This window comes from Amblyraja radiata, chromosome 30, assembly GCF_010909765.2.
Source record: "Amblyraja radiata isolate CabotCenter1 chromosome 30, sAmbRad1.1.pri, whole genome shotgun sequence".
NCBI classification, from domain to species: domain Eukaryota; kingdom Metazoa; phylum Chordata; class Chondrichthyes; order Rajiformes; family Rajidae; genus Amblyraja; species Amblyraja radiata.
Genome location: NC_045985.1, coordinates 28,483,121 through 28,505,294, shown reverse-complemented (window position 1 = coordinate 28,505,294; position 22,174 = coordinate 28,483,121). Strand labels below are relative to the sequence as shown.

Below are 22,174 nucleotides of genomic sequence, written 5' to 3'. Positions count from 1 at the left end.
AAGGATGGGGGTACTAGAATCATTTTGGACCTCACAAGTCTTAACTCTTTTGTGTAGTATGACATTTCAAAATGGAGACTTTTACTAATGCTTTGCAATTAATTTCAACAGAATGCTATATGTAGGTATGTTGCAAAGCCTACCTGAAGCGTCGCTGAAAATCTGTCGCTGCGGGTGTGCGCGATTTTGGCGCCGTTTAGAGGGGGGCGGATTTAAAACGCGATTTTCTCTAGGCTGTTCAAATCGAAGATGTTCAGCCTAGTTAATTATTAACGAAAAATCGCTGAAAGACCCCGTCGCAAAAGCTATTATTAGTTTTAAAGGCCTCGTATAATAGTTATAGTAGTTTAAAAATCAATCTCTAAACCCGCGACCACTAGCAACCGCAGGGTCTCATAAAGCAGGCAACTGAAGGTATGCTGTATATTTTTACATTAAAAAGGGCTTCTAAAGATCCCTTTATACAAAGTTTAATGTTGCGAGTAGCTCATTTTGGGCCCATTATATCCCGCAGTATTTTTCTCGGCATTTGGGGCACAAATCTACCGCAATGTGAACGTTCTAAACCAGCGCGTTCCACAGGGACCCACTGGAAAGCTGATTTAAATGGGCATTTATTTACAGCAATTGAACACTAAATTCCTTCCATTTGGTCTATAAATTAATGTAAATGAGATTTAAAAATCATGTTTTATTGTGAATTATTTGTGAATATTATTTGGACATTTAGGCTATTTAAAAATGTTAATCATTTATTAAGAAATGGATAGATGTTTAGATCTAATAATTGAAGTCTGAAATTAGCTACAATTAGGTAACTAACTAATTATATGCTTTAATTTCAGGTCATCCAAGTAAGATTATTTTATATTTGTTTCAGAATGCTTCAATCTATGATAACTGAAAATTTCATTCAGTTCTCTTAATTTTTAAGAAAGTTATGGGCTTTTGACACGATCACAGCTTTTTTGTTATGTCCATAGAAAATCAATAGGGAACAAGATGCTCATTTCCCAGTATGAAAATGGCCATAACTTTTTAAATACTTGAGATATGAAAGTGAATTAGGTGTCAAATTAAACTTATTTTTATGCTTTATCTGATGGGATAAATTGCAGTCTTGATTTTTTAAATCTCAAAATATTGTAACATTGCTACTATATGGCAAGCATAGATCTCCAAGATGCATTATTCTGTTGCGGTGCATGTGCAAATTTGTCTGGATGTCTCAAATGTGGCAGTTTAAAGCATTACCAAATGGATTGACGTCCGCCCCCAGATTGTTTACAAAACTGTTGAAGGCAATTTTAGCATTGTTAAGAACTATTTGATAATGGCTTATTTGGATGACATTTTAATTGTGGGAGATACTGGCGCCATGGCAACAGCTTCAGTTTTAAAAAGTAAACCTCACATTTCAAAGAATGGGATTTGTCATTCATTCAGAGATATCCAGACTGATACCTAACAAAATAATTGATTACTTGGGGTTCACTATTAATTCACACCATATGACAGTGAACTTACCCAAGGAAAAGAAGCTGCAATTGATTGAGGGTTGTAAGGAACTAATTGCAGGCAAACAACCATCAATCAGGCAAGTGACTAGTCTGCTGGGTAGGTTAATTGCTTTGTTTCCAGCTGTCCAGCTGGGGCCACTGCACTATCAGCAATTGCAGAGAGCTAAAATTGCAGCATTAAAAAGACATGCTGGACATTTTGATAGACCTATGCAATTACCGAACACAGCAATTGAGGATATAAAATGGTGGATTAAAAATGTGGATTGTTCCTACAGGAAAATAATGATTGAATCACCAGCTACCATTTTACAAACAGATGCAAGTGCACTGGGATGGGGAGCTGCGGATGCCAACTCAAGCTGTGGAGATAGATGGAATGCAGAGGAAGAACCTTTGCTCGAGACACATGGCATAAATTATCTTTAATTACTAAGTGTATTGCATGGGTTGAAAGCCCTTGCCGAAAGGTACAAAATCTGCATGTACAGGTTCAGATTGACAACACTACGGCAGTGGCACATGTTAATCACATGGGTGGAATCAAGTCAGAAGCATGTGACAGATTGGCAAACATGATTTGGCACTGGTTCATTGAGAAAGATATTTGGCTTTCTGCAAGTTATCTACAAGGTAAATTCAACATAATTGCAGATACTAGGTCAAGAAATTTCAATGACAACACAGAATGGATGTTAAATCGTGATATTTTCCACAAAATTGTGAAAACATTTGGGATGAGTTTACGTTAAATTGGGGTGGAATGTTTTGTCTGCATTTCCTCCCTTTTGTCTCATCAATAGGTGTCTACAGAAGATCAAACAAGATTATGCTTCAGGATTGTTGATGGTTCCAGATTGGCCCACACGAACATGGTATCCATTAGGGTTAAAAATGGTGACTGAACCCATTATGGATGTCTTTAGACAAGAAAACCTACTTGTGCACCCTGTAACTGGTGAATTTCATCCTTTACATGATCGTATTGATTTATTGATTTGCAGATTCTAAAAAGTACCTAGAAGCAGTATATTTTCTTACATTAAGAAATGGGAACAGTTTCTTCAACACAAAATTTTCTTACCACACGGCAGACGCTTCAGATGTTGTAGAAATTTGTCAAATTACATTTTGATTATAATTTAAGCTATAGTGTGATCAACACAGCAAGGAATGCTTTGTCGGCATACTTATCGAGACCATCGGAACATCAAGTTCTAGGATCACATCCTTTGACTTGTAGATACATCAAGGGCATCTTTAATGCTACTTAGGGATTGGAATCCCATCTCAAATTTGTTGTTAGACAAAATTACGATAAAATAAGTCATGTTAATGGCTTTAGTGTCAGCTCAAAGAGTACAAACATTACACAAGTTAAGGATAAGGATAAGTTAACTAAGTTACAGAGATAGGTTGAATAAGTTAGGTCTTTATTCTCTGGAGCGCAGAAGGTTAAGGGGGGACTTGATAGAGGTCTTTAAAATAATGAGAGGGATAGACAGAGTTGACGTGGACAAGCTTTTTCCTTTGAGAATAGGGAAGATTCAAACAAGAGGACATGACTTCAGAATTAAGGGACAGAAGTTTAGGGGTAACATGAGGGGGATCTTCTTTACTCAGAGAGTGGTAGCGGTGTGGAATGAGCTTCCAGTGGAAGTGGTGGAGGCAGGTTCGTTGGTATCATTTAAAAATAAATTGGATAGGCATATGGATGAGAACGGAATGGAGGGTTATGGTATGAGTGCAGGCAAGTGGGACTAAGGGAAAACAAGTTGTTCGGCACGGACTTGTAGGGCCGAGATGGCCTGTTTCCGTGCTGTAATTGTTATATGGTTATATGATAGACAGAATGGGAATGAAAACAGAGGAAATTACATTCTATGTCTATGACCTGCTAAAACAGAGCAGACCAGGAGTCTCGGGGTGTAAATTGATTTTCAGCTTATCCTGCAGATCAAAGACTTTGTGTAGTTACATATTTAAAATACTACATTGAGACTACCAAACATCTTACAGGTGTAGAAATTGGATTATTCATCAGCCATAAAGCCACACAAAAAAGTGACAACACAAACAATTTCAAGATGGCTGAAGAAGGTGCTATTGGATGCAGGAATTGATACTGACAAATTTAAACCTCATTCCACCAGGGCGGCGGCAACATTGGCGGCCAAGGATTTGGACATTCCAATAGACCATATCCTCACGGCTGCAGGTTGGGAAAATGAAAGGATGTTGCACAAGTATTATCACAAAGAAATTACAGACCCTGGTGTATTTGGTGGTACTATTTTGAATTCAGTATTAAATGTCTCTAGAGATTAAAATGGGACACATAATGTTTTACCATAAAATAATCCATTAATTAATTAAACAAGTATGATGGTTTGCATGTTATTGACTTTTTCACTCATAGAGTCAAGCAAAATGCAGTGATACGCCGGAACCCAATCTATGGCCTGAAATCACAGAAGCGTTAAAATCTTCATGTAGTCACTCTCGTGACTCCGAAGTAAAATAGTAAGATTAAACGAGAACTTACCAGTTTGAAGTTTGATCTTTATTTTATGAGGAGTTACGTCGAGGGACTACGTGCCCTCTGCTCCCACCCTAATAAGATCAAAGGTAAGTTAAGTTTGTATCACGTAGCTTACTATTATGCTTCGGAGTAGATCATCTGTGATTTCACACCGCTGCTTTGAAGTTTGACGCGCATGCGCCTGGACGGCCTTCTTCACGTAGTCCCTCGACGTAATTCCTCATAAAATAAAGATCAAACTTCAAACTGGTAAGTTCTCGTTTAATCTTACTATTATTGCGTTCAAGAACCAACCCTCAGCTCTAATGACGCGCCCCCCCTCCAACCCCTCAAACTCCCCCCTCCCTCTCACCCCCACTACTCCTCTGTCCCCCTCACAATCCCTCTCCTCCTCCCCCCCCATTCCACTCCCCCACATCCCCTCCTCTCCCACTCCTTCCCCCCTCTTTCTCCACCCTCCCCCTCTCCCCTCCTCACCTTCCCTCCCTCCCCACCTTCCCCACCTTCCCTCCCTCCCCACCTTCCCTCCCTCCCCCCTACCCCTCTCCCCTCCCTCTCCACTTTTCTCCCTCTCTCCCCCTACCCCTGCCTCTCTCCCCCTAACCATCTCCCCCTCCCTCCCCAGTCTCCCCCCTTTCTCCCCCTCCCTCCCTTTCACAATCCTCCCCTCCCCCTCTCAATTCTCCCCTGCATCCTCCTCCTCCCTCCCCCCTCCCCACCCCTCTCTCCCCCTCCTTTCCCACCCCCTACCCCACTCTCCCCTTCCCCCTCTCCGTTCTCCCCATCCCCCTCTCTTCCCCTCCTTCCCCCTCCCCCAATTCCCACTCTCCCCTTCTCTCTCCCCCTCCAGCCCCCTTCCCCCACTCCCCTCCCCGCCTCCTTCCCTCCCACTCCCCACTCACACCCCCCTCTCTCCCGCCTACCCCCTCTCGCCCCCTCCTCTCCCCCACTCTCCCCCTCTCCCCTCACCCACCCCCCTCTCATCCTCCTCCCCCCCATGTGTGTGGGGTGTGGTAGTGTATGAGTGACACCACAGAGCCCCCCTCCCCCCCACCCGCAACCGTGCGTTGAGGGGACGGGACCCAACGGGTCTCCTTAGGTCTAGTATACTTATAAAACTCATCTTGTCCTCGTCTGGTTTGCGTCTGGTTTTTCAATTTGCGCAAAAATGGAACCCGTTTACGCTACGATGTTTGGCAAGGCAAGGCAACTTTATTTATATAGCACATTTCATGCACGAGGCAGACCCAAAGTGCTTCACATAAAGACATGTCATACAATAAAATGAAATAAAATAGAAGAATTAAAATAAAATAAAAGCAAAGTTGAAAATGCATTATAGAAAAGTGCAAAAGTTAAAAGTGTAATGTAGTTAATATTTAGTTGAAAGCTAAAGTAAACATAAAAGTTTTCAGTCTTGTTTTAAAAGTGGTCAAAGTTGGGGCAAGTCTTAAATCTTCAGGAAGTTTATTCCAGCTATTTGTTGCATAGTAACTAAATCCTGCTTTCCCATGTTTTGTATTTACTCTGGGAATCACTAACAGATTGGTCTCAGTTGATCTTAGAAGGTTTATATAGTGCAAGCATGTCAGTGATATACTTTGGCACTAAACCATGTAGTGATTTATACGTGAGCAGCAGGATTTTGAAATCAATTCTCTGACATACAGGCAGCCAATGTAAGGATTTAAGAATTGGTGTAATATGCTCAAATTTTTTGGTTTCTCCACCTTTCTCGCCATTCTCTGCGCTGTAAGTGCAACAAGTTTTCTTCCAATTGCTGACATAGTACAAAAGTTATGAATGTTTAAAAATCGTAAAAACTGCCCGATCCAGCACCCGCTGTCAATCACCGGTGGCGAGGAGAATAAAGCTGAGTGTATTTAATAAAGCTGTGGACGGGACGACTGCAGGCAGAGGCCAGTGGTGGGGGGCATCCTCCGGCGAGGGAGGGGGATGGCTTCAGGAGGGGGCTGTTGGGGGCTGGGGTGGAGGGTCCTACAGCAGTTGGCCATGGCAGCACTGCCACCACCGGCCCCTGACAGGCTCTTCCTGAAGCTGTCCCCCTTCCCTGGGTGCAGGAAGCTCCTCCCTCCTCCACCGGCCCCCGACAGCCCCCACCTGAAGAATGCAACAAGAGAAGCAGCACATACACACCTCCCTTCCCCCCCACACCCCATCGCGACACCACCCCCCACCCCCATCCCCCACACCATGTGCTCCCCCCCCACCTCCAACCCCCTGCCCGCTCCCCTCCCACCGCACACCCGCCTCCACTCCCCTCCCACACTTGAAGAGGAAGGGGGGGGGAGTGCTGGGGATGAGGGGAAATGAGCCACGTCTGCGCAGTTAGGGGTTATGGGTGAGTGGTGGAATATTGCTTTGGGGGAACGGGTTACGTTGGGGGAACAGGTGAGTGGTGGAATATTGCTTTGGGGAATGGGTTGCGTTCGAGGGACCAGGCTTCCTGTGTGACTGGGACCCAATGGGTCCCACTTAGTCTAGTCCATGTACTAAAAGTCCTGTGTGTTGTATGTATGTTTTGTATCTTCCTCAAAACGCTACGCGCTAGCTCTTAAATTTTTATTCTTACACATTTTTCCTCTCCACGCTGTAATCAGGTTCAATTAGGATTTCATCTTATATTTCACGTTATTCATGATTAAAGTTTTTTTAAAAGCAAAAACAGCTTCTCATAGTCTTGCTATTGAGGGAGAGCAGCGTAGGTTTACAAGGTTAATTCCCGGGAAGGTTAATTCATTTATTAAAACTGAAAACCCTGATATCCTTATCGGGTCTGAATCTTGGCTGGACCCATCAATCTAATCTGCTGAGATTTTCCCTCCTCACCTCCAAATTTTTAGAATGGACAGAAACACGCATGGAGGCGGTGTCTTCATCGGAGTTAACAATACCATTCCTTGTTTTGAAAGAACAGACTTAGTCAGCGACTCTGGCAAATTTTAATACACTCGAGGGTCAGTCGTTACAGATCGGAAGCTTTTACCGACCACCTGACATGAAAACGGAGCCTCCTTTAGATCTTGGATCAAACATCTCCAAAATTAACACCTTATCACGCTCTCCACTTATCATCCTGGGGGGTGATTTCAATGTCCCGGGTGTAGATTGGTCTGACGGCATACAAAGCGAACCAAAAGGGGCTCTCCAGGAAGCACTAGCTGACCTTACTGTGGAAAATCACCTGTCCCAAAAAGTCACTTTCCCTACCAGGCGTGATGAGACAAGTGGCACCGAAAATACTTTAGATTTATTGTTCACTTCACACCCAGATTTAATTTCGGAAGTTTCATCGTGTGCTGGAATTAGCGATCATTATATTATCCAAGCAAAACTGCACTTAAAGCTTAAAGTTCCTTCAAAACCACCGCTTAAAATTTCCCTCTGGGAAAAAGTGAACAGCGAGGAATTTATCGTCTTAGCAAAAAAACTGGGAAAATATTTCTTCAACCTGCAACCAGATAAAAGATCCGTAAATGACAACTGGGTGTGGCTGAAAAACTCTTTAAATAATATTGTTACAAATCATGTTCCTCAAAAACTCATTAAGGGCCGTATGCGTTGTCCTTGGTTTTCGGCAAAACTGAAACGTCTCTGCAGTAAGAAAGAGAAGTTTTAGATCCGTGCCAAAAAAAGGGGTACAAAATTGGATTGGGACAATTTTACTAGAGTGCGAAAGCAAGTCGATCGTGCAATTAGGAATGCTCATAGACAACATGTTTCTTCTATTCTTGGGGGAGAGCAACCCAAGGCTTTTTGGAGATATGTGAAATCCAGACGGACAGACAACACTGTTCAAGAAGGAACTGCAGACGCTGGAAGATCGAAGGTACACAAAATTGCTGGAGAAACTCAGCGGGTGCAGCAGCATCTATGGAGCGAAGGAAATAGGCGACGTTTCAGGCCGAAACCCTTCTTCAGTCTGAAGAAGGGTTTCGGCCCGAAACGTCGCCTATTTCCTTCGCTCCATAGATGCTGCTGCACCTGCTGAGTTTCTCCAGCAATTTTGTGGACATACAACACTGGTGTCCAGATGCTTAAAGTGAACAACTGTCTGATCACCGAGGACCAGGCGAAAGCAGAAGCTCTTGCAAACCAATTTCAACACTTTTTCACCCGGGAAGATGTGGAGCCTTCATCATTTCCAGTCCTACCGCCCAGCCCGTATGCTGATGTGCCTGCTATTAAAATTGAGGTTGAAGGTGTCAAGAAGTTATTGCTCAACGTCAATACCACAAAAGCAATTGGACCAGATCTGATACATAATCAAGCCCTCTAGATCGCAGCCGAAGAACTGGCTCCAGTTTTGCAGTTCATTTTTCAACAATCGCTTGACTCGAGTGATGTTCCGCTGGATTGGAGGAAGGCCAACATCACTCCTCGCTTTAAGAAGGGTTCAACCACCAACCCAGAGAATTATCATCCTGTTTCATTAACAAGTACTTGCAAAACGTCTTCAGCGTGTGTGTGTGAACGGAAATAGCTGCAATTGGCATCCAGTGGTACACCTCAGGGCACAGTACTTGGCCCACACCTATTTTTGCTTTACATAAATGACATCCATGAAAAAGTCGCAAGTACGACCAGACTATTCGCTGATGATTGCTTGCTATACCGTCCAATTAAGTCAGCTGATGATGAAGATGCTCTCCAAAAGGATCTTGATATTATGGTTGAGTGGTCACAACAATGGGGTTCAACCCTTCCAAATGTGAAACTATGCGTGTCACCAGAAGGAGGAATCCAGGTGAAACATCTTACAATATACTTGGTGCCACCCTTGAAGAATCCAAACAAACCAAGTATCTTGGCATCAAATTGCAGAATGATCTGCGTTGGAATGGTCAGACTCATCATGCAACGGTGAAAGCAACAGGTGTCCTAAACTTCCTGAGGCGCAACTTTCATCATTGTTCAACTTCTATCATGGAGAAGCTATACTTCACCCTCGTTAGACCTCATTTGGGCTACGCAGTTGCAGCATGGGACCCATACACAAATACAAACATTTCATTCATCGAACGTGTCCAAAGACAGGCAGCTCGATTTGTTACTAACACCTATGAGAGAGAAGCGAGTGTCACCAAACTTCTGAATTCTCTGGGGTGGAACCCTCTCCAAGACAGACGTGAAGCTCACCGTTTGACCTGTTTTTACAAAATGTTAAATGGTCAGCTCGACATAGATTACAAGACCTACACCAAACCCAAACCAATTAGGAGCAGACGAGGGCATTCGAGTCAATTTGTGATCCCAGCTACAGAGACAGATGTGTACAGCAATTCGTTCTTCCCCCGTACAATTAAAGCATGGATAATCTCCACCCTACTATAGTTACCCAACCAGATGCAACTAAATTTAAAATAGCGCTTTCTTCCCAATAACCCTTTCTGGCTTAAGCCCTCCCTTCACCACCTCCAGTTTAAATTCCATTTTGGAATATTTTGGAGGACCAAGAAACCAAGAACCAAGAAGGCGGGGCTGTCATATGCTGAGAGAATGGAGCAGCTGGGCTTGTACACTCTGGAGTTTAGAAGGATGAGAGGGCATCTCATTGAAACATATAAGATTGTTAAGTGCTTGGACACGCTAGAGGCAGGAAACGTGTTCCCGATGTTGGGGGAGTCCAGAACTAGGGACCACAGTTTAAGAATAAGGAGTAAGCCATTTAGAATGGAGACGAGGAAACACTTTTTCTCACAGAGAGTGGTGAGTCCGTGGAATTCTCTGCCTCAGAGGGCAGTGGAGGCCGGTTCTCTGGATGCTTTCAAGAGAGAGCTAGATAGGGCTCTTAAAAATAGCGGAGTCAGGGGATATGGGGAGAGGGCAGGAACGGGGTACTGATTGGGGATGATCAGCCATGATCACATTGAATGGCGGTGCTGGCTCGAAGGGCCAAATGGCCTACTCCTGCACCTATTGTCTATTGTCTATTATCCCTTCTTAAACTTTCTGTCCGATTAATTCTTCTGGAGACTTCAGTAACCTCTCCTGCATTCTACTTCCACTTTAAATTCATCCATACATTTCCAATTTGGTGAACCCACCCTCCCACTGTTTTAGTTTAAAGCCCTATCAATGGCGGTTCGTTTGGACTCTGGTCCCAGCAGGGTTCATGTGGAGTCTGTCCCATCAGAACAGCTGCCTCCTTTCCCAATACCGATGCCAATGTCCCATGAATTCAAACCCACTTCTTCCAATGAAATCTTTGAGCCATGTGTTCAACTCTTTAAAGTGATGAGTGGAAATGATTAGGGATGTGCAAAGATTGATAGAAGTGGGGGGGGGGGGGGGGGGGGGGGGAGGGGGGGGGGGGGGGGTGAAGGAAGGAAGTCAGTCTACCCCACAACAGAAAGGGGAGGAATTGTACAGTTCGGCAGCCACAGGGAAGTAGGATCTCCTGTGGTGTTCTGTACTGCATCTTGGTGAAACCAAGCTGCTGCTGAAGATACTTCTCAGGATGACCAGTGTCATGGAGGGGATGAGCTGTATTGTCCAGGATGCTCCTCAGTTTGAGGAATATCTTTCCGTCCAAGACCACCCGCCGTGAATCCAATTCCGCCCCCAAGATGGAACCAGCCTTCCTGATAAGCTTGTTAAATCTTGTTGGCATCTGTGGCCTTCGCCCTGCTTCCCCAGCACACGATAGTGAAGAACATGGCGCTGGCTACCACTGATTGGTAGAACATCTGCAGCATCTTACTACAGTACTGTGAAAGAGAGGAATGACTTGAGGATGTGGAGTGAAACGCTGGGGAAAAGGTGCAGAGAGGGAGGGAGTCAAGCAATAGGGTATCAGAGGGGAAAGGAAGGAGGGAGTTGGAAGGAGGGGTTCTAAGTTGGGAAGGAGAACTGGAAATGTGCATTTATGTAGGATGTCCAGGTATGACCTTGTGTATGGAACGGATGTTCAGCAGCTGTGCCTGGGCCTGTTCACCATCAAAAGCAAAACTAAGTGGGTTGCAGACACCCTGGGGACAGGAGCTATCACAGGGACTGGGAAACCGTGGGAGGGATCTTCAGGGATGTTCAGTTACATTGTGACCCCAATAATGATTTGTTCAACGTGCCAGGCGGTGTGGATTCCCTGTTGCCCAGTGAGTTACCTCCAGTTGTTCAGTTGCCCAATGTAGATGCCCCTCCCCGGTTGAACCTCACTAACCTCCTTTTCTTTCTCCAGACATTTCCTTGCTGACGTCCCCGGTGTCTCAGCCTCCAGACGCTGCGTCTCCACCCGGGGGATCTGTACTTGTTACACAGACCACGGCTACATACTCCGTGATTGGATGCTGTACCAATAAACCCGCAAATTAACCCACCAGTCGCCATCTCTGTCTGTTTATTGTTGGTTAATCATAGTTGTAATTATGTACAGCACATAAACAGGCCCTTTGGCCTAACTCATCCATGTCAACCAAGGTGTCTTCCTGACCTAGTCTATTTACCTACGTTTGGCCCATAGACATGTACCATTCTATCCATGTACCTGTCCAAATGTCCTTTAAATGTTGTTAGTATGCCTGCCTCAGCAACCTCTTCTGGCAGCATGTTCCATATACACCATCCTCTGTGTGAAAATTCTCCCTTGGATCCTCTCAGAATCCCCTCCAATAACTCTGCCAACAGTAATGTTAGACTCACCTGTCAGTGGTTCCCTGGTGTGTCTTACTTAAATAACGGTACTATATTCACTGCTGTCTAGTGGTCTGGAACCTCACCCCTGGACAAAGGATTATATAAATATCCCTAAAGGACACAAAGTGCTGGAGTAACTCAACGTCACTGGAGAGCAGATAGATGACATTTCGAGTCTGAACCCTTCTTCAGACTGACGGGGGAGGGGGGGAGAGGAAGGGTCTCGACCCCAAACTATCCATGTTCTCCAGGAATTCTACGTGACCCATTGAGTTACTCTAGCACTTTGTGTTCTTTTGTGTATTAACCAGCATCTGCAGTTCTTTTTGTTCCAAACCTCCCCACAATGTCTGAGATACACTTGTCAGGCCCCAGGGACTTATGTGCCTCAAGACTCCTTTGTAAGGTGGATGCATTTCAGGACATCACTATTCTCTTGACTGAATTGCCTCATTTCCATGACGTTCATAATCTTCCAATGCAGAGAATTACAAAGATTCATTACCTTTTTGGAGAAGAGTCACTCTTCACTCTTTTAAATGGCCAAACTCTTCGTCTGAGAAGGTTCTTCCTGGATCCTGATTCCTCAACAGGAGAAAAATATCTCATTGTGTGGAAGAACTTAAAACATTTTTAATGAATCCTCCCATCATCCTTCAAACCACTGGAGGATACAGTCCCAGTTTACTGAGTCACTCTTCAGACTAACCCATCATTCGTTTCACCGTGTCTCCCTGTCACAGACTAACCCATCATTCATGGATGACGGATTAGTCCCCGTCTCCATTTCACCATGTCCTCCTGTCCTCATTTCACTGTGTCCCCACGTCACCCTGTCCCCACGTAACTTTGCCCCGCTGCCGCCACGTAAACGTGTCCCCATGTCCCCGGTCCCCACTTCACCATTTCCCCCGTCCCCACGTCACCGTCCCCATCCCGATTTCACCCTGTCCCCCTGTCCCCACTTCACTGTGTCCCATCCCCATTTCAGTGAGTCCCCGTCTCCACGTCACTGTCCCCACGTCACCGTGTCCCCTGTCCCCATTTCACCGTATCCCCGTCCCCACATCCCCTGTTCCCAAATCACCGTGTCTCCCTGTTCCCACATCACCCTGTCCCCTCATCACTGTGTCCCGCTGTCACCGTGTCCCGTCCCCACGTCACCATCCACATCCCTAAATCACCGTATCCCCGGTCCCCACTTCACTTGTCCCCTGTCCCCAGTTTACTGTGTCCCCATGTCACCATATCCCCCTTGTCCCCACTGCACCGTCCCTCTGTCCCCATTTCACCGTGTCTCCCTGTCCCTGACTAAACCATCATCCATGGACGGAATGTTCACATTCCTTGTTTAGAAAAGAAGTGCAGATGCTGGAAAATCGAAGGTAGACAAAAAATGCTGGAGAAACTCAGCGGGTGAGGCAGCATCTATGGAGCGAACGTTTCGGGTCCAGACCCTTCTGCAGACTGCATTTCTGTCCACCTCCACATTCCTTATGGTCAGTCCATCTTACAGATGGAGACAAATCTGTCCACAATACTCCAGGCTTGGTCTCACCAAGGCCCTGAATGAGTACATATGAATCGTTCCAAAGGAAGAACGTGTTGGGTAAATTAGTCAGGTGCTCGATGGGGCCCGAGAATGTGTCGGATAAATAAAGAGACTCTTCATCGAACGATGTTGGGAAGCATTGTGTTGTTGAAAGAGCCTCCTTAGTTCAAAGATGGAGTAGTAACAGGAATGTAATCACAATAAAACATCTCAAGGGCGATGGAAGAATCATCTTGAGGAAGAATCAGCCATAAATCAGAGGAAAACATTGTGATAACGTTTAGGTGCAAACATAAAAGTAGGTAATCATCTAAACTTTTGAACATTACAAGTCCGATCAAGGCTTTTGACATCAGAAAAGGAGAAACCATGATCTCACCATCACTATCCCCTGTCCCCACTCCACCGTGTCCCCCTGTCCCACATCACCGTGTCCCCCTGTCCCACATCACCGTGTCCCCCTGTCCCCACATCACCGTGTCCCCCTGTCCCCACATCACCGTGTCCCCCTGTCCCCACATCACCGTGTCCCCACATCACCGTGTCCCCACATCACCGTGTCCCCCTGTCCCCACATCACCGTGTCCCCCTGTCCCCACATCACCGTGTCCCCCTGTCCCCACATCACCGTGTCCCCCTGTCCCCACATCACCTTCGCCAAACATCAGATGGAGGGACACAGTAGACATCTAGCCCGTCTAGACCAAACCAAACCCGTCCAGTCCTAACTATCCTGACCTGCCGAGTTCCTCAAGCATCTTATCTCATTTATTAGGATGTGATGATGAGGCCCATTAAGGCGCTGGTGAGGCCACATTTGCGGTACTGTGAGCTAATACGGGCCCCATATCTGAGGAAGGATGTGTTGGCTCTGGAAAGGGTCCAGAGGAGGTTTACATGAATGATCCCAGGAATGAACGGGTTAACATACGATGACCGTTTAACGGCTCTGGGCCTCTACTCACTGGAGTTTAGAAGTTTGAGGGGGGGCCTCATATATATCTACAGAATAATGAAAGGCAGAGATGTGGATGTGGAGAGGATATTTCCACTGGTGGGAGATTTTAAGACCAGAGGAATTAAAGGGCGTTCCTTCAGAAAGAAGGTGAGGAGGAACTTCTTTCGTCAGTAAGTAGTTAATCTGAGGAACTCATTGCCACAGAGGGCTATCAGCGGATAATTTTAAGGCAGAGATAGACAAATTCCCGATTGGAACGGGTGTCAATGTTTATGGGGAGAAGGCAGGAAATGGGATTAGGAGGCAGAGCCAATGATTGAATGACGGAGTGGACTCGATGGGCCGAATGGTCTAATTCTCATCCTATCATTTGTGAACCTGCCCGGCTGTGATTGGCTCCTCTCTGCCCAGCTGTGATTGGCCCCTCTCTGCCCGGCTGTGATTGGTTTGTGCTGCTGGGTCCGTATATAAAGCGGGTGTGGACGAGTCGCTGCTGTTTAGTTGGTGTCTGTCGGATCTTTGCTTTAGTTGGTGTCTGTCGGATCTTTGCTTTAGTTGGTGTCCAGTGAGCGGTGATGAAGGACGGCGCCGCCCAGCTCCGCGCCCTGTGGCTCAGGGTTTCGCTCTTGTTGTGTTCGCTGCTGCTCTGTGGACAGCAAGATGCTGGAGTCGGTGAGTAGCGACTGTGTAGCGCGACTCGGAGACGTGTCTGTGATGGATCTGTCCCGATCTGGCATCTTGCCGGGTCTCAGCGCTCACTCGCGGCTCCGAGTGATTCCGCGTCCACGGAGCTGGTAGTGGAAGGACACGGGCTTTAGGGTGATGTAGGGATGCTGTCCACACTAGTAATGCAAGTGGGACTGCAAGCGCCTCCAATTTGCCTCTGATCTTGGGCACCATCTCCCTGCACGATTCCGTATTCCTTGTTCTCCTCGCTGCCCTGAAACTTCCGCCGCCCTCCTGTGTTCACAAGTCCAGTAACTCGAGTGAAGAATGTCTCTGCAACTCTCTTAAACCATCCCGGGACTTGACATTTCAGCCGCGGGAAAACGCCCCCTGTCGTCCAGCCGGTCCCGCTCCCGAACTATTTTATACATTGTAAGTAAGTTTATTGGCCAAGTATTCACATACAAGGAATTTGCCTTGGTGCTCCGCCCACAAGTAACAACATGACACACAGTGACAGTTACAAATGACTCAGAAAACACTAAACATTAATAATAATAAAACATTAATGATAAAACACCATTGATCAAGCATGTGAACCAACAAAATACCAGATCAAAGGGAGGCTACAGATTTTTGGCTGTTGAGTAGAGCAACTACTCGTGGATAAAATCTGTTTTTATGTCTGGCTGTGGCAGCTTTGACAGTCCGGAGTCGCCTTCCAGTGCGAAGTGGTTCAAAGAGTTTGTGGCCAGGGTGAGAGGGGTCAGAGATGATCTTGCCCGCACACTTCCTGGCACTTGCAGTGTACAGTTCATCATTGGTGGGAAGGTTGCAGCCAATAATCTTGTCTGCTGATCGGACGATTCGCTGCATTGTATACATTGTAAATTCTACCATTGTTCAGAAACATCAGGCTAATTAGTTGGTTGTCAGTTTGTTCTCGCTCATTTGTTAAACATTAGTATCACATTTTCTATTCGCCACTCAAGAACCTATGATATTTTGGGAGGTGAAAACCAGTGTATCCAGATTCTACATCCACCCTTTAAAACACGAGGGCAGAATATGGGTCCTTGGCGTATGTACCTCGCAGCATGTGTGATGTGAGGTTTGTTACTTTTGTAAGAAAGCTTCGTCTGAATGAGAATGTAGCGCCACGATGAAGAGGGATAGGGATGTCCTGTGCAAAAGTTGTCACAAGCAAATTTTTGGCTACAACATTTAATTAGGAAATCTAACACTTGCTTATTACTGAGGAAATTGAATACAAATATAGGCAGGTTGTCCTCATGATATTTGTCTTGGACAGTCTGTTGGTGTTAAGATAGACACAACATGCTGGAGCAACTCTGCGGGACAGGCAGCATCTGTGGAGAGAAGGATTGGGTGACGTTTTGGATTGTGACACATATGGAAAGTCTAGAGGTATGGAAGGGGAAGGTGTGAAAACAACAGATGGAAGCAGAATGGTAGAGTGGTTCATTGTTGGCCGAGGGGAGGTGACAAGGAGGCAAATAATCAGTCAAATTCATCAGATGGACAGTGAAACTAATCGGCGAACTAGTGTGGTGGGAGGGGGGGGGGGGGGGGGGGTGGAGAGAGGGAAAACAAGGGTTACTTAATGTTACAAAAATCTATATACTGCTGGGGTGTAAACTGCCCAAGCAAAATGAGGTGCTATTTCTCCAATTGGCACTGGGCCTCACAGAGTGGAGGAGGCCCAGAACAGAAAGGTCAGTGTGGGAATGAGGGGAGTTAAAGTGTTTAATAAATGGGCGATCGCGTAGGCCTAGGTGGACTGAGCGGAGGCGTTCAGTGAAACAATCGCTGAGCCGGTGCTTGGTCTCGCCAATATATAGGAGTCCACACCTGGAACAGCAGATATAGTAGATGAGGTGCAGTAAACCTCTGCCTCACCTGAAAGAAAATCAGGGTCGTTAAATGGAGTCGATGGGGGAGCTATAGGGACAGGTGTTGCATCTCCTGTGGTTGCAGGGGAAAGTACCTGGGCAGGGGGTGGTTTGGGTGGGAAGTGATGAGTTAACCCAGTAGTTGCGGAAGGAATGGTCTCTGTGGAAGGCGGAAAGGGGTGAAGATGGGATGATGTGGCTGCGGCTAAATGGTGGGATCCTGTTGGAGGTGGCAAAAATATTGGAGCTGTATGCTGTATGCAACAGCTGATGGGGTGAAAGGTGAAGACTAGGGGCATTCTGTCCCTGTTGGGGGAGGGGGAGCACAAGCGGAGCTGCGGGGTACTGAGGAGACCTGCTTGTGCGTCTCACCTATGATGGAAGAAGGGAATCCCTGTTCCCTAAAGAATGAGAACATCTGGGATGTCCTTGTATGGAACACATCTTGTCTTGGGGCAAGGTGTGGTGCAGATGGAGGGATTGAGAGTAGGGATAGTCTTTTCAAGAGGCAGGATGGGAAGAAGTGTAGTCCAGATAGATGTCAGTCGATAGTCTATCTCCAGTGATGGAGATTGTGAGATCAGGAAATGGAAGGGAGATGTCGGAGATGGTCCAAGTGAATTTGAGTGCAGGAGGCAGCCCCGATGCAGTCGACAAAGTAGCGGAGATAGGGTTTGGGGATAAGGCCAGTGTACGCCTGGAACAGGGATTGTTGGACGTACCCTACAGAGAAGCAGGCATAGCTGGGGCCCATGTGAGTGCGCGTGGATGTGCCTTGGATTTGGAGGAAATGGGAGGAGTCAAAGTTGTTGAGAGTAAGGACCAGCTCTGCTAGGCAGAGGAGAATGGAGGGAAATTGGTTAGTTCTGTGGTCGAGGAAGAAACAAAGGGCTTTAAGGCCTTCCTGGTTGGAGATAGAGGGGGAGAGTGACTGAACATCCACTGTGATGATGAGGGAGCGGGGGCCTGGAAAATGGATGTCATTGAAGAGAAAAAGGGGATCTGAGGTGTCTTGGACACGAGTCGGGGGGATAAGATGCAGTGGAGGTATGTGGAAATGAATTCAGTGGGACAGGAGCAGGCAGGAACAATGGGTGCGCAAGGCCAGTTGTGTTTATGGATTTTGGGGAGGAGGTTAAGCCGGGCCGTGTGGGGTTGGGAAATGATAAGGTTGGAGGCTGCAGAGGGCAGACAGCCAAAAGTAATAAAATCAGAAATACTCCGATTATGGTCGTCTGTGGTCCAAGGGCAAGTCAGGCGTCTGAGAGCTGGCGCCTGGTGTCACTAGAGAGGTCAGCTCACCAGTCTATCACGGCACCTCCCTGACGGTGGGTTTGATATAATGTTGGGGTTGCTGCAGAGTGAGCGGAAGCCTGTACGTTCAGATGGGGGGGAGGTTAGAGTAGGTGAGGTGAGTGGAAAAGTTGAGACAGTTGATGTCACACCGATAGTTACAAATAAAGATCTAAAGAGTGTAGACGGCTGCCTGGGAGAGTGCAGAGGAGTGGGACTGATGGGGTAGGGGTCATCACTGAATGGTGAGGAATCCTTTCCATAGAGTGATGCCCCTGTCCCACTTAGGAGACCTGAACGGAAACCTCTGGAGACTTTGCGCTCCACCCAAGGTTTCCGTGCGGTTCCCGGAGGTTTATGTCAGTCTCCCTAATGGTCAAAAGTGGTTTCCGCTTCTTCTATGATCTGCCGATTATTTCAAAAAATTCAAAACCGGCCGGGACTAAAAATAGGTTGCCGTTTTAGAAATCGGTAATTTTTTAGTTGAAGCCGGTTGCGATGCTAGTTGAAGGTGGTTGCCATGCTAGTTGAAGCCGGTTGCGATGCTAGTTGAAGGTGGTTGCCGGAGGTTGCAGGTAGTGGAAGGTAAGACCTTTTTTCCACCCAGTTTTATTCCACCAGGGAGGTCTTACCTTCCACTACGGCAACCTATTTTTAGTCGCGGCTGGTTTTGAATTTTTTGAAATAATCGCCGGAACATAAAAGAAGTCTCAGTTGCGGTGGGGAGTTTGCATGTTCTCCCTGTGGCCATTAATTCCCTCCCTTCTCTCTCTCCCTCCCTTCTCCGTTCTCTCTCCGCTTTCGACCACTTTCGACAAAAACCTCCGGGAACTGCATGGAAACCTTGGGTGGGGCGCAAAGTCTCCAGAGGTTTCCGTTCAGGTTTCCTAAGTGGGACAGGGGCATTAGGAATAGAGGTAATGGAAGAAAAGCTCTGTCGTATGGCAGAGGGGAATGAAGGTGAGGCCTCTGAGGACTGTCAGGAGCAGTCCAGCTGTGGGTAGTTGAGTCATGGAGTGTCGGTGGAATGACAAGTCTGGAGGCAGGCAAAGCTAGTAGAGTCTGTGGTGAGAAACTGGTTGTTGATGCTTGGACCTAGTGTAGAATGAAGTAAAGTTGTGAGAGGCATAGATAGGGTAGACAGTCAGAGATTGTTCCCAGGGTCCAACAATAGAGGGTTAAGGTGAGAGGAAGAAAGTTTTATGGAGATGTACAAGGCAAGTTTGTTGGTGAGTAGTGGAGGCCTGGAGCATGTTGCCAGCGATGGTGGTGACAACAGATACAATGGTGGTGGCATTTAGGAGACTTTTGGATAGGTACATGGAAGCGCAGAGGATAGAGGGATATGGATCATGTACAGGCAGATAAAATCTGTTTATGTTTGGGGCAAACATTGTGGGCTGAAGGGCCATTCATGTGCAGTACTGTTCTGTTCCAGACTAAACTGAAATGGGTATGTGGCCTTTTAAGGCTGAGCTTGTATCTGTTGGAATTCAAGATGAGAGTGGATTAAATCAAGTTCCCGACAGGTCTTGGGGAGAGGGGGGAGGGGGACGAGAGGAGGGGGGGGGGGAGAGGGAAGGGAGGGGGGGGGGGAGAGAGAGAAGGGAGAAGGGAGGGAGAGAGAAGGGAGGGACTTAAAGGTCACAGGGAGAACATGCAAACTCCACACAGCAACTGAGGATTGAAACCAGGTCACTGGTCCTATGAAGCAAGCACTCTAATTTTACTGCTGCCCAAGCCAGAATCCAAATGTGAGACAGAACTCAAATAATCCAGCTGTAATTGTTGTGATGCCGCAAGTGGTCGAGGCTCAGACTTTCCCAGGTGTAATCAGTGATCCTTGTGGGTTCCAACTCACCCTGCAGCATTGCTGTACCTGCCTCAGATGTGACTGTAGCTGTCGTTGTAGTTGCCTGAACAGTGTGGGCTGGTTATATTAAATACTCAATCCCACAGTCAGATCTCTGTACCTACTTTATGTCTGTGGAATGTGCCCAGAATGATTCATTCCCAAATCTAACTGGGCATTTTGCATGTTGGAACCTTGCACAGACAACATGCCTCACCCTTGTCCCTCACTCCATCCATGCTCTGTTATTGTCCATCCAACCTTCGTTCCCTGAACCCTGGTTTCCTCTGCAAGCCTCATGTCCCCGCTGATTAATCTACAAACAAGAGTAAAATGAGATTTAAAATACATTCACATAATATAATGGATATGAAGTGTTTGGACAGCTATGGACAAAGTGCAGGCATTTGGGATTTGTGCAGAATGGACAAAGTTGGGCCAATAAACTGCGGATGCTGGAAGATCGAAGGTACACAAAAGTGCTGGAGAAACTCAGCGGGTGCAGCAGCATCTATGGAGCGAAGGAAATAGGTGACGTTTCGGGAGGGACGTTGAAGAAGGGTTTCGGCCCGAAACGTCACCTATTTCCTTTGCTCCATAGATGCTGCTGCACCCGCTGAGTTTCTCCAGCATTTTTGTGGACGTGTTTCTGTGCTGTCCAACTGACTCCAAATCTGATTTATCCCACTCCTATCAAACTTGACCCCTGCATACTGATCATTAATTTCCCCCAGATATTGATCTCATTCCCAGCAAGTTGTGGCCCCACCAAACACCGAGTCCCCTCATTGTAAACCACGTTGCCCCCTTAAAATATCAGTTTGGATCAGTGACAGCATCCCTTAGTGACAGCATCCCTTACAGATACAGTTCCCATCTGTGAACCAGTTGCAACTGCTGACTGGCCGCTCGCCTGGTCTTCACCCTCCAGCACTTGTGATGGTCAAGGATCAAGACCAGGTCTGCTGAAAGGAAGCTGTTGCCCACAGCTTCCCATTGTCATCTACAGGGAACATCCTACAGCTCTGGGTATGACAGCCCTGTCTCCATTCTGTGGGTTGATTTACCGCAGATGTTACTGACTCTCATGTACGGGATTGGCCCTCTGGCCATGGGGACTGGACCATGGTGGTGGCACCAGGACTAGTGTTAGTTGTTGACCAGCAGGTGAGAGGTGTTAGTCAGGACAGGGCGCTAGACCACACACATGTCTTCAGTGGGGCGAGGGGAAGAGAACGATGGCCCCAAGGGGTGAGTGCCCAGTGTGGGAGTAATCTTTTATCCTTTTCCCCCCCCTCCCCCCCACCCCCACTACAGGGGCTCACAGCGGAAGCAGGATTGTGGGCTGTTTGTTTAACAGCAGTGACACCAAGCACTGGACCTACATTGATCAGATTGTCTATGATGGCGAGCTCCTCTACTTCTTGGACTTTGACCAGAGGAAGATGGTAGCAGCAAAGGACTGGATACAGAGCAACGTGGACAGATGGAATACGGACGGGTCAGCAGAAGCAAGATACCAGAGTGCGTTCAGCGTCTGTGAGACCAACATTCCCATTGATGAAAGCGAGGTGCTGCCCCGGAGAGGTGAGTGGGGCAAGGGTGGGGAGATGCTCTGGTGAGATGGGCCAACCATGGGAATGGGGTTTCCATGGAATAGTCACAACCAGGGAGTGGGTGAAGCTGCTGCTGGTGATGGAGCTGGGAAACAGTTGCAGATTACAATTCTGATCATCTGACCATTTCCCTCAAACCCCTGGTGGGTTTCTCTGCTGGACACGACATTGTAAACCCATGTGAACAGATGGTGGGGAGCTTGGATTCTAGACACTGCATGTTGTGTGGGCTCCTTGCATGTGGGTTAGCACACAAGCAGGTTATTTGGCCCATCATGGCCCTGCCAGCCCATCTGTGCTAAACCCCATGGCCCAGCACTTGGTCTGTCACCACCTCTCACCTGGAAATCTGCTTTACTGCCTCTAAGGTGCTGAGTCCCAGACTCAATCTCCCCTCCCTCTTGAATATCCCCTGCCTTGGGGTCCACTCTCAATCTGATCCCTGGCCCTGAACCCACACTGACATGATCTGGGACTTTGGGAATGTTTCCACTAATCCAGTCCTGGGAAGTTCTGGCCATTGGCTGGTGGTTCTTGCATCAGCTGCTCCATCCAGACTAAAGTTCCTGGTGATGATCTCTCCACACTTCCACTTGTCTCTGCTTC

At 47.0% G+C, this 22,174-nt stretch overlaps 1 protein-coding gene across 1 annotated transcript in view; it reads left to right on the top strand.

Annotated features, from left to right (window-relative positions):
• LOC116990217 (RLA class II histocompatibility antigen, DP alpha-1 chain) overlaps positions 1 to 11,404 on the top strand; it is a 58,827-nt gene extending 47,423 nt beyond the window's left edge. The window contains exon 5 of the mRNA XM_033047762.1: positions 11,264 to 11,404. The gene's annotated coding sequence lies outside the window, so the exon portion shown is untranslated. The remainder of the gene's footprint in view (positions 1 to 11,263) is intronic.
• Positions 11,405 to 22,174: the final 10,770 nt, after the last annotated feature.